Raw genomic sequence first — 14,368 nt, 5'->3', positions numbered from 1 at the left:
TAAATCCAGAAATTATGCTTAAATAATTGAAAGATTTGACATGTCCAAGATACCTGTAAACACTGCTTCTTTAAGATGTAGTCTTAGCCCAAGGAATAGATTTAGTTACTTCTTATATTACCTTTAAAAATGAAAACATAAACCTTTGTTTTACTAGCTAAGGCTTATGGGAAGAAAAAAAATTATGATTCGTACTTAGCTCCTTATTCTCATTTTTATGACATTTAGGTCACTTACAAAGATTCAGAAATTTGAACGTGCTCTCACTTTTGTAAACCGCCTGACTGTAATTTTTCAAACAGAATTGTGTAATGTTTTCTATCTCCCAGAGTACCTGAGGATTCTTCTGGGTTGCGTATATTTCTAAGTTCTCTGCCTATACATATAGTCACCTTATTCCTTATTTAGAATGTTTGCCTCGATACCGAGCAATGAGGGAAGATAATATTTGTATCCCAACATGCAAAAGTATTTTATTTTTTTCTATTCAAATACATTTTAAAAGTGACAATATTCCTAGTAGTGGGCTCTCATTGCTCTAGTTTATAATTTAATTAATTTATTGTTAGCATTTGATCCCTATCAACCTTTGCCTGATAAAAATGGAACTACTATGTGTAGCTATGATGGGCAAAATGCCATCTACTAATAATAATGCTAGTTGTGGTTTTCTGATCTAAACACTTTATATTTTAATTTTTAATCCTTCTAATAGCTCTGTTATGTTGAAATTATGATTTGATTTTACAAATCAGAAAACTGAACCAGGGAGGCTGAATATATTGTCAGTGTTGCCTAGTTAGAAAGAGACAAAACTATGATTTGAACTCTGAACCCTCATTCTAAGAGTTTCTTAGAGTTTCTTTCTACCACTCTCTCCAGACTGTCTTAAATCATTAACTGAAGGCTTAAATGCAATGTTAATCAATGATGCACAGCAGATTTCAATTAAAATTAGTCAACCTAAAGTACAAATGCCTTTGAGTGGTTGGAATCTATTCATTCATTCCACATATTATTTAGTGAGCATCTACTGTGAACCAGGCAATGTGCTGATTACTAAAAATATAATGGGTAGATCAAAAAAGCAGTGTCTCCAGCCTCATGGGGATAAATGTCTGGTCTGGGTTATAGATAGTATTGCTATTCCTATGCAGTTTCTACAATCTAGACCCTTATAATCTGAGATTATATTAATAAAGGGAGTACACTTGCCAGAAGCTGCTGTTGCTTCCACATTTCCCAGAGCTTTTGCTTCAGCTAGGTACTTTCTGATAACTTTCTGCCTTAGCAATTGTTCTCATTCCTGGATTAGAAAAAAAATAGAACTGGTTAGAAATATTTTTAAAAATATTCCTGCTGAGCCCTGTCTCCCTCTGCTTCCTTACCCCATCCAGGTCATGACTTGGTTTTTCTAGAGTGACACCAGGCTTCAGTATTATAAAAATATACCTAAATGATTCTTAAGTGCAGCAATGATTGAGGATGCTCTCAAAATGTCCTTAGTAAACTACTGTGTCACTTGTAGTTTCCCATCATGAATCTTCTGCGGCTACAGCAGAAATCTGGTTCAGGGTCAAAGCTTTGTTTGCTGCGATGACTTATTTCTTTCACCCAAATTTTTTTCTAAGTTCCTGAACCATAGTTGATATTTTCTTTTCTGACGTTTCTTCATGGATTCCAGCTCTGCATTGGCCCTTGTGACTTGACGTTTTCTGATTCTTTTAAGATTCTGTCTTTGCTGAGTATGTGGATATGATTCTGACTTTCAGTATTGCCCTGTGGTTCTTATCTGGATTGCCCACAATAAGCCTTGATCCCTTCTTCTTGCTGTTCCCAATCCCAGACCTATATTCTCTGACCAGTAGTTGTGTAAAAAAACAGCTCAATAACAAAATGATCTGAGGGTCCCACAGAAAATCATCCCACCATACTCTCTTCCTTCCAAACTCTCATCAAGACAGAATGGTGGCTTTGTAACAGAAGGCTTTAGAACCTGGCACATTTGGGCTGCCATGTCCTAACTTTCTGATACTAAACTTAACCCCTGAGTCTTAAGGGGGCTTATATACTCATTTATAAAATAAATTTAACCTTATTATGGACCGATGGTATGGACTGGAGCTGATATGGGCAAAGGACTTGGCTCATAGTATATGTGTTAGGCTCTTATGATGCAAGGAAACTAAGTCAAACTAAGGTTATCCTAGTTAATAGGATTGCTGGGGTAATGGTTGACCTTAAAGCAGCACAAGACTCTTTTATGAACTTTCAAGGGAGGCTCTGTGATCTCTTAACTCGGAGGTTGAATTCCATATCATAGCAAAGTCATTAAAACGAATCAAAATTCGCAGTAAATAAGAACTTTTGCAAAAATTGAAGGTGTTATTATAATTCTGTTATTGAAGTACCTTGGTCATAAATCACTAATTTACCATGGGCTATATTTTCTTGGTAATTGAGAAAAGTCATTAAAAAATGAGAAAATCTAATAGGCAAATTGTTTTCAAAATTAATACAATTTTTGCAAAGACCAAATTTACCAAGTCTTGGAATGTTTCGCATATATTTTATTAATTTTATGTTTATATTTTTAAGCTTATTTATATATATATTTTAGGTTTCAAATTTTTTTTTTTTAGGCCAATACAATTTAAAATCCCAATGTCAGCTGCTTTGAGTGCTTCATGAGAAATAAGGCTCAGCCAGTAGCTGGGCCTATCAGAGCCAGGGGTGCTAGTCAGATACAACCAGCCTGACTTGCTTGTCTTCTCCCTGCAGAAGTGCTCTGTTCTTGATTCTAGGGCTCCATCTTTGTAGTAAACAGGCTACTCTGTCTCTACTTTAGTGGTCTATCATGCTAAAGAACCCCTTTGCTCTTTGTCTGTTAAGTTTAAACTTCCTGAGAAAAAGAATCTGGTTGATTTCACTGGTTCAATATCAAACACCACAGTAAACTGAATCCTACTCTCAGGCCCCACCTAGGCTGCTAGTCAGCCCAAAGATGAGCTGCCTTTTGCTAGACTGGCAAATTTGAGTATTTGCACACATCTAAGGAGGGAGTGACTCATTACAAAAAACAAAGAAGTGTAAGGAAGCCCTTGACAAAAATCCATAGCAATGACAATGCTCCTCAGCATTAACATCACCACCTCAACTCCACCTCAGATCATCAGGCATTAGAGTCTCATAGGAGCACTGGTCCCTGGTGCAAAAAATGTTGGGGACCACTGCAGTAGAGAAATATCCTGTGAGCAGCGACAACAAGAATAGAAATTGGTAAGTCCAGCTCACAAAATGGTAAATAGAGGAGTTAAATTGAAGGTTGTTAAAATGGGAGACACATGATGGACAAAGAAAATAGAATGAAAGGATGAGGCCCATTTGTGGAGTTATTTATATAATCAACTAAAAAAGATTGGGTTTATAGGGATAGTATTAGTTTTTGAAGGCCTTAGGGCAAGGAAATAATAAGCAAGTATTGTTTTAAGAAGTTTGGTCTAGTTGTTGTTAGAATTAATTAGGGATAGATGAGAACTCAGAGAATTTTTTTTTTTAATAAAATGAACAAAAAATAAATAAATATGAAGGACATTGCATACTAGATTGGCCATGGAAAGCCAAGAAGAAAAGGGGGGTCATGTAATATTGGATATCTCAGAAAAATGATGCTGTCATCAACAGCAAGAAATAAATCTAGAGAAAAAGGCATTTGACAAGATTAGATGAAAGAATATGTATTAAAGAAGTGTTATTGATGACCTTATGACCTGCAAAATACCTGTTATCACATGAAACTAAACAGTCACATAAGAAACTGATATGAGAAAACTGAATGAAATCTTCACAAAGATTGTGTAGTGGGTAGAAAAGTGGCAGATGAATGATGCCGTGGTCACATAAGATAATGCATTCAGGTGAAAGAGATAAAAACTATAATTTTAGCATGATGAGTTCTCTCATAAAGCTGTCACTTCTGTTATATAAATTTGTAGTTTCAATATTCAAGGAGTTAATTGTACCAAGCCATAGTTGCCACCTAAGCTAAGGATGTGGGAATTATTACAGACTGCTTCCTAAAGACTGAACCCAACACGACATTGGAAAACAACCCAATATTAAAGATAAGAAAAAGTTTAAAGAGCAACTTATTATTACACATACATGTTATATAAAAATATTTATAATATATAAACTATGATAGCTGTAGAAGATTTAGTTTATTCTAGAAAAATACATAAAAGATCCGATAAAAGTATTTAAAAAGAATAATTCTACTATGGAATGAATATTAATAAGTCAGATTTTTAGTCATTAAGACAATTACTGTTTAGTGAGCAGACAAAAAGTTTGGACAATTAAATTACTGTAAACCATGGTACAAAATATATCAGAGGTATACAAAGATTATGATGATAGTGCAGATGATAGAGCAAATGGTTTTGCCCCAGGAACTCAGGAGAAAATAACCCGAGGAACGAGCATCTGAGTTGAAAATCAAGAAATGAGTTGGAGTTTTCTGGGTAAAGATGTGCAGTAAGTCTTCAGGTACACAGAATAGCATCCTCAAGGCTGTGATATCATGAGAAAGCTTGGCAGGTTTATGGAACAATACATCTGTTATTATTTGTACAAAAAAAAAATATGGGAAAGGAGAAGAATTACTGAACAGGAGCCAGGATTGAGAAGGTAAAGTCAATCGTTGAGAAGAGTACTGACTATGCTACAGTAACAAATACTCCCAAATCTCAGCACAGGCATACCTCGCTTTATTGCGCTTCCCTTAATTGTGCTTCACAGATGTTGCTTTTTTTTTTCAAATTATATGCGAGAGCCTCCACCAGCAAAAAGATTATGACTTACTTTATTGCAATACTTGCTTTATTGTGGTGGTCTGGAATTGAACCTACAATATCTCTATAGTATGTCTGTAATTAAACACAGTAAGAATTCATTTCTTACTCCCACTTATGGCTTAGAGCTGATGCCCACAATCAGCTCAGAGCTCTGTTCCTCATTATTTAATTTCTAGGGCCCAGACTAAGAGACTATCTACCACCTCAATGCTGCTAGACACTATGATAGAGGGGGAAAAAAAAGTGGTGAGTCATGTACTGGAAACTCTTCAAAACTGAACCACATCTTTTTTTTTTTTTTTTTTTCATTTTATTAGCCAAAGCAAGTACATGGGCACACCTAACTTTGAAAAAGCAGAGAAATGCAGATCTCCCATGTCCCATGAAGGAAAACTGAAAATATTGTTGTAAAGTATTGGCCACAACATATAGTTTGCTGCAGATAATGGCCTAATCTTATAGGTAATGAGTGGATCTATGCAAGGGAGGAATGACACAGTTAGATTTCTTACATGGAAAACCATTCGTCCTACAGAACAGAGATCAATGAAATCAGCGATCCTCAAATTCAGCATTCATCAGAATCACCTAGAAAGCTTGTTAAAAACAGATTGCTAGTCTCTACCCAGAGTTTCTTATTCAATAGATCTGGGGTGGGGCCTGGGATTTCGTATTTCTAACGTGTAATACTGACACCTCTTGTCTTGGGACTACATTTTGAGAACCAATGAACTAGTGCAATCACATGCTGGAGTTATTGCAAAAGTTTGATGGGGTGATGATGGGTAGAACTAAAGCAGCAGCAAAAATAACAAGAAAAGCAATGAAGGACCCAAGAGACATTTTTGCGATTGAATTGACAGGCTTTTATAACAATGCATGTTAGGGGTGAGGATGAGAGAAGGTTTGAACATGGTAGTAACAGATCTACTTTGGGTAGATAATTTTCCATTAACCAAGAGGGAGACCAGAGGATGGAGCAGGATTCAGCATGCATGGGGAAGAATAGTTAGGATGAAAAGGAACCCAGTTTATGACATTTTACCTTTCAAGTGCCTGAAAGAATCCAGATATGATATGTCCATTCAGCCATTAAAATGCAGCTCTGGATCTCAGAGGGACAGTGATATCTGAAGATAGAGATTGAGAATAATCAGGGTATAATGGAAATGAAGCTGTTATATGGAATGAGAACATCCAGGAAAAGTATTTTACATGAGAAAGGCAAGATCCAAGAGCAGAATCCTAAAATAACCTAATAATTAGATATATAAAGAAGAGATTGAAAAGCCAGAACAGGACATAACAATGAGTAATCTGAAGAGTAGAACTAGCAGAGAGCTAAATTCCAGAGAATAAAGAGAGATTTAAAAATGAGGAGTAATCAATGGCGTCAAATTATTTTAGAGATCAAACATAACAAGGACTTAAGTATACTCTATGACTTTATTCAGCCAGGCCTTAACCCAACCGTTGGATAATTTGTCAGCACAGGTCCTTTGTCCTCATTCTCAAATTAATCATGGAAACCTCCATAGCCACCATGTGCATCTTTTTCAAGCAGAAGCCGCCCCTGAGGAATTTTCTTGGAATCACAGACACCAGAACGTTGTCTTACTCCCTTGGCAAAGAGAGGGATAGTGAAAAATGGATTATTCTAAACCTTTACATGACTGCTAGAAACTGGAACTGAAAGCATGCTGTCCTTGGTAGTTTTGTGTGTAAGTGGTGTCATTGCCAGACAGTCTCTTGCTCAGGATTCTGGAACTCCTTCCAATCACCTTATGAAACGTCGCTCTCCCTATTTCTATTCTTAGGTCCAGTTTGAATCCTAAACTCTAAACAGAGTCTTTGACTTTTCTCCTTTCTTAATTTAGACTTCTGTATAACAACCTGATCTGTAGTCCCAGATTTATCTCTGTTGTGCTTACCAGTCAACATGGCTTTTTCAGTTCTCTCAGGGGATTGCTCAGGTCGAGACTTGCACACTAGCCAGCCTGCGTGCCTCTCTGGCACCTTTTCCCCAGTTGATCTAGACAAAGCCTCACTGCTTACTCTTCTTTACTCCGATCATAGTATGCCACTGTCCTGCCCAGGCAGTTGAGGTAACCAAGTGTGGATGCTACAACCACGTCACATAGTTTCATTGATGCAAGAAGCCAAAATAGACCTAAACAGATCAAACTAAGTCTCAATGACCATGAATAAGAGATGCTGTGCCTTTCTTGCTTTGTGTTTTTTTAAAAGCACCATGGGGAAAACTTCTTTTTAATTGACGTTTATTTTAATTGAAAAAGAGAAATACTCTTCGTTGGACCCTTATCAAAATATTGCAGTTCGAATTATGTCCATGTTTTCTTGGTTATAAAAAAGAAAGGAAAAAACAGAAATGATAGGTAAATGAGGAGATATTGACTGTTGTGAAACTATTGTATTTCTTTATCATTTTAAATCAAAATGACACAAATGTAAGGGGAACAATTCCCCAAGTTTTCGCTGATTGCCAAAAAGCAATGAAAGAACACATTGTGTGAATTTCAAGGCTCCTGATCCAGATAGCATAGAGACCTCTGCTGTTTCTATCTTTATTTACTGATATCCACAATGGAGAAATATTTATGTATGATTATTTAATGTTATTTTTTTTGCCATATTTTAATTTATAAATGTTCAATGATCATTTTATGAAAGAACATGTAAAAATAAATTCTGAACTCTATTTTACTTTTGTGCCTTATATTAGGGACTGAATGTGAGCAACACCTGCATTATAAATAACTCTCTGATTCATCAAAACCAAAAAGTTCAGCAAAATAGTCGACTGCTTTATGATACAGATGGCATCTGTCACTTAAATAACTTAAGTTATTTAAATTGAGTAGCAAAAATATCTGACAAATCTTTTTCAGACAAATGAAGCAAAGAAATTTGAAATAACATCTAAGACATCAGAACTTGTTTTTAGACCTTCCAGATTTTCTTTTATTTAGGGGTAAACTACTGTGTCTTTTTCCTCTTTCTCTCTTATGAATTTCATCTGCTTGTAGGTGTCATTGCTGGAGCTTGCAAGGAAATACTTTTGATTAGCATTAAAAAGGTCTAATATTTGAGACCTTGAATGCAAAACTTCTGATAAAAATAAACTTCAAGGTCTCAGAATACTCTTATCAGATCAATTGTATGGTCCCAGAGTAGGTTGCTTAAATCTTCTTGGCTAAGCTTGAGAGTGCAAAGCTTAATACCCACAAGGCTTGCAATCTTTTTGAATGTGATTATAATTCAGCACCAGCTTTGCATCCTGGATAAAGGTTCCCCTTGAACACAAAGTATGTTACATGCTTGTGTGCTAGTGATCAAAATACTCAGAGGATTATGGCACTTGCTGTTCTTAAACCTCCAAAATGGTGTTAAAATGCTACATCCAATCAACTAAGCTGTAAATTAAATTTTCGTAGATTGAAGACATAATTTTATTTCATATGCCAGAAACTCATTTCAACCCTAGCATTTCTGTTAACACGTTGCATCTAGCAGCATAACTCAAGAGGTTTAATGAAAGTTTAAAAACAATCTGTTGCAGATTTTGTGCCTAATTTATTTTTAATTGCAAATTGTACAACACATTATTGCCTATGAAAATAGAAATTTAATTTCCTTCCTGGTTTTCTCTTTTATTCTTTTCCTTATTTTTAATAACTCTAATGCAATGTCAGATAGGAAACAGGATTTACAGTTCTGTTTTCTGTATTTTATTTCTTTATTCTGAGATTCTTGATGCCACGCTATGGAAAATATAGATCATGCCACTTAGCATTATTCTTCAAACACACTTTCATGCTTTCAGAATGTGCTATTTGGAATCTCTATAAGAAGTTCGCATTTACACAATTGTTGCAAGTGTAAAGCACATACTGTGGTTAGGGTTTCCCGCACTTGGTGCCACGTGAAATCCTCACCAAATCCCATAATCTGATAGCTAACAGCATTGACCTTTGTATTTAGTTACTTTAGATTGTGAAGCTTTATTAGTGATGGAGTAAAAGCACACACAAAATAACTTGAATTATAAGAATAATTGGAGAAATTGCAAAAATTAGATATTCTCTTCTATATTTTCATAACAGTAGAAAAAATATTAGCGTGATGTTTGCTTTTAATGTGACCTTTAATTTTTTAATTGGTCTTTTCTGGAATGCATCAAATGAAAAATCAACAAAAGCAATCTTTCCGGTCTTTTCTCTTGGAAAGTTTTGTCACACTCCGCTGCCTCTGGTAGTTTGACTTGGGACAGGAATCTGAAATGAAGCTTAATGCGAGTGCTATCAAGTGATTCTAGGAAAATGTCAAAATACGAGAGAAAGAAACAAAGGTCTTCTGTACTGGATTTGCATTCCCTTCTGAAATCTTTGGCACTTTACATCAGAAAGTGAGTTGTATTATTTACTTTAAATTTCCTGACTTTCTAGTCCTCCCCTGTCCTTAGAGAGTGGCCATCAGCTTGCTCCCTGCAGCCTTTTCCTCTCCTTGCCAGGCACTGTGTCAGTGAAGCGAGCTGCCTTCAATCTAGTGACAAGAGAAGAGCTGCCTTTTGCGGGAGAGGGGCGGGAATAAATGTTTCGACTAGGTCCCCCTTCCAGCCAGACAGTTCTCTTTGCCTGCACAAGGCCCAGCTTCCAGTAATGGCTAGATCAATGTGATATCTTGTTTCAGGTTTGCTCTTTTGAGCGGGGACATTCGAAAACACCACGGTCTCCACAACGAACACTTAAGAGTGAGTGCCTTGACATAGTTCAAGTTCAGATAGGACTTGGGCATGGGGTGAGGGGGAAAGACTGAAACTGCAATATTTGGAGTACTTGAACAGCACTGCTATTAAAAATTAAGCAAACAAAAAGGTCAGGTCAATTATTTGTAAATAACCATTAAGTACAAAATATAACAAGCCTTTTAAATCTGAGAATTTTAATCATTTTAAAATAGTATATTCATATAGAAAACATCTGATTAGTTTAAAAGTTGCCATATACAGCTGCCTTTTTCCAAGGCATTTATATGTTTCTATTTTTTAATTTTTGAATATATAAGCCTGTTATATGATGACTTTTCTCCCTTTATGTACCACACAGACTTAAAGGGAAATAAGTATTATTCAAATTATTATTTCTTAAGCTATTTACATGTTTCCAGCTTTGCTACAGTGGTTCTGATGATAGCAAAACATGAATATAGATTATTCTTAATTAAATAAATAAGTGCGAAAATTTCAAATCGATAAACTACATCTCTGTATTATTCAGAAAAACTGATTTTCTATTGTGTTTGTGTGGCAGAGGTAGAAGTATATATAAAAGAGATTTAATGAAGCTACATAACTTTTATAAAACTGATTAAAGAATGAGACAGCCATCCCAAAGATGGATGCTATGACCACATCAGTGGGGGATGCATGAGAGGATAGCATCAGTTGCAAGAAGTATGTATGGAATGTAGCACTATATAGGTCAGGCTGAAAGAATTGGTAAGTTCTCACATAGAAATTATTGCAGCAAAACCAAGTTTCAGTTAGTGGGACATGAACTTGTACCAATTGTTGTGAATTCCTGTTGGACACTGAAGGATAGATTTCCAGAAGAAAATCTATCACCATTTCTAGAGCGCAGTGGATAAAGACAGTAACGTGCATAAGATTCTTTAGAGCGAAGTTTTACAGATGAATGTGAAAGCAGCTTGAATTTTCATCAGTCTAGCTCCTTCCAGCTAGGTCTATGCTTTCTGATTTTTAATTTTTTGCTTATTAAATAGATGCTTGTCTCTTTTCTCTCTATATATACAAGAGCTCAGTGTCACCTTGAAACACTCTCAAATGCATGTGACCGAGATCATGTGTGCATGCATGCACATGTGCACACACACACACCCTCAGATAGACACACACACACTGACCCTTACTGGGGTGGAGACTCCGTAAGTGTATCTACAAGTTTTGAAGTTTCAGCAGTCTGCTGAAGAAGAATATATCTTCCTTTTAATCGGAATCTTCAAAATGTGCTAAATCCTTACTCAGGTCAGGCGATGGACATGAATATACCTATCTCTGGTTTTATAACTTTAAAACTTGAACTAATTCCTGAAAACTTGCCACTAGTAAAACAAAGAAAATACACAAGCTCATGAATTTCTTGCATTCAAAGTGAACTTAAAAAATAAAGTTATAATCACAATGGTTACTTGATTTACAGATATAATAGTGAGATTTAAACCAAGTGATTCTCTTTTGAATTTTTTTAAAGTTAATGTGGTTCCATATCAAACATATTACAAATATGCAATTCTAAGTTGAATCATAATACACCATGAGAACTAAATAAAGGCAAAATATGAAAGCCCCTTGAAACACTTGGAAATAGCAGATGCATATCAGACTGAAGAGTTATAAAACTGTTCTCTTCATCTCTCTTACTAGAATGACCTATGCAAAGCAAAGTATCTTGTGTTCATTTAAACATGGTGTATAATTCAAATTTAATCTCTGATTAGCAACTGTCTTGTTGAGCAAATTGGTGAATATTTCTTTGCCTGAAATCCTAATGTCAAAATATCACTTCTTATAATATATTTTGTGTGGGTTTTGTTTTGGTTTTGGTTAAAAAGATAGTTATGCTGAGAAAAGGAGCAATCAAAAAAGTGGGATAACTTTTCAAAAGCTACTGTAGAGGAAATAAAGAAATAAAGAAATAAAGAAATAACCATTAACTGATAACATTATATAGAGTAAATCTTCTAAATCCTTTACAATCTAATTTGTCTCTCAATATAATCTTTGAAAGAATTAGAATTTGAAAGAATTCCAGTGTTCTATGCCACAATGGAAGCTCCTACGATGGAACATTAAGACTGGAAGATGACTTGGAGACAACTAGTCTAACATCCTAATTTTACAGATGAGGAAACTGACACTTAGAGAAATTAGATGACTTGGCCAAAGTCATAAACCTAAATGGGCAAAGCCAGATCTCCTGACTTCCAGCCCAGTGGTCTTTTCATTTTCTCTCCTGCTCTAATTGAATTGACTCCTAGAAATGATAGCCTCACCATCCTTATCACCAATTCCTGGGATCTAATAGGTGAAAACTATAAGGCATAATAGTTCAAGTTAATGTACAATTTGGAGTGGGGTTCAAAGAAGACAAATTTGAACTTAAAATCCTTGAAGGTGTAATATTTTTTGAGCACTTGGACAGTATTATAGCTAAAACATTACTAGTTAAAAGTCAAAAAAGATGATTTAGGAAAAAATAAAAAACATTAGATAAACAATTAAACTAGCTTTCTCACTCAGCAATAAAATCACATTGGCCTGTTGTATACCTTTAAGCCCCTGACATATCTACTGTTGAGGTTTCAGTGAAGTATAATCACTCAGCTATGATCTGCTCTGCATTATGAAAAATAATTAGAAATATGCACAGGGATTAGATGATGAAGATGCAGATAAGATTTAAATCACAGATAAGATTTAACTTGCAAGATATACAAACATGGCTTATACTTGAGGCCCAAATTGGACATCTTACTAAATCCTACCCCAAATCTAGACTTTTAGATTTGTGACTAGGAATAGTTACAATTACGATGCATACCATGGCCAGATGTAGAGGTGGGTGGCCTGCCCTCAGGGCTGGAAAGTGCTGCCCTCTTCAGTAATAGTGAAATCTATGAGCAGACAGGATCCAGGAGAACACATGAAGATGGACAGGAAATAAGTGAGTCAGAGAATAGATAAGCTTTCTCCCAAGTATTTTTAAGATCTGAGGTCATAAATGGGAAAGAGGGTGAAAAATATTCTTCATGTATCTATTGCCCTGGTTTACAAATTGTTCGTGAGCAGGGAATTTTTATCAGTGCAACACATATATATTGAATATCTATCTAACTTCAGTCCAGTACTCTACCTGATGCTTGATACAGAAAGAGTCAGATATTTTCTATGATCTTATGGGATATAGTCTCTCATGACTAAAAATATACATATTCCTCATAATTCCTTTTATCATGTTATTTTACATTATTCAGTGTTCAGTTCAACCAGTGCAATCAAACTACCTGGACTATTCTCATTTTTTTTCAACATTTATTACTTGCCCGTTATATGCTATTCGCTGTGATGCACTGGCCTTCATAAATTTTTCTCAATATTAGGTTTCACACAAAACAACTGGATAGAGGTGGCAAGGGAAAATGATTTAAAATCCATGAACAAACGTCTGATTTGTATTAATACTTTCATAATGTAGTTGGTCATTTATAAATACATGAAAATATGCAGACTAAACCAATGAGAAAAAGAGCATGTGTTTTTTGAATCCAGCTCATTTTAGTTACACCAACCTATAAACATTTCTTCCTCTTCTAACGGATCGATATTCTGAATACTTGTAATTGATAATCAAGTTAACATGATTTTTAAAAATTTCATTTGTCATAATGATATTCTACTGTCTGCTTACTAAGTAAAATAGTATCCTACAGATTTTAAGATCCATACTTCTAGATATATAATAAAGACAACGGCTATAAACACTAGTTTATACAGAGGTACAGTGCAAAAATATGGCAAAGATATGGTTTTATGCTTGATTTTGCTACTTGTCAAAACCTTGGATGAGTCATTTCAGACTCTCTGATCCTCAGAGGACATACAAGTTTAAATTGTAACCCTCCAAATAACTCATCTAAGGAGTAATTACCCAGAAATAAATGGAGTTTGTAAGACTACAATACATGTCCACAGTTGCTCGAGAGACATAGTTGCTGGGCAAATGAATGAAAGTAGAAGAAAGGAAAGTCTCCTTTTATTTTCAAACCACATTCAAATCACAGGTATTGAATTAACTTGGCCTTTTAGGTATATTTTAAAATGTCTGTATTGTGAGTAATTCAAAAAAAATAAAACACAGTTCTTTTCCATAAACAACATAAAAACCAACGTAGAGAAACAAGATGCTCACCTATGCATGAGACAATGAATGACATAAGGCCATATGTAAACACTGAACAAGTGCTGTCAACTGAACTTGAGTTTTAAGGAAAAAGAGAATGGTCTTAGAGAGAGACCTGACTTTTAATTCTAATTCTAGCCCCTTTTACAAGCAGTTAAGTGAACTCTTTGAACTTGTTATGTCTTTTGTAAAATGTGGTTAAGTACATGAACACCATAGGGAAAGTATGAGAATTCAAAGGAAGAATTTAGGTAAAGTACTTAGAATAATGTCCCCAAATAGTTGATGCTAAGTAAATGTCAAATTCTCTTCCATTTTTTCTCTTAATCTTTTGACAAAATGGGATAATATATGGGTTCTGCCTAACTTAGAGAGCTACTTTGAGAATGAAATGAGGTCATATTTGTAAAAACTTTGAATGTTGTAAAGATTTAAGTAATTGTGTGGTATTATTACTGATAATGGATTTCTCGAACTCATTATGCTAAAAGACTTTACCAAGAAATATAATTA

The sequence above is a fragment of the Pteropus vampyrus genome, unplaced genomic scaffold (assembly GCF_000151845.1).
Source record: "Pteropus vampyrus isolate Shadow unplaced genomic scaffold, Pvam_2.0 Scaffold92, whole genome shotgun sequence".
Lineage (NCBI taxonomy): Eukaryota > Metazoa > Chordata > Mammalia > Chiroptera > Pteropodidae > Pteropus > Pteropus vampyrus.
Note: the sequence above shows the minus strand (reverse complement) of the source record.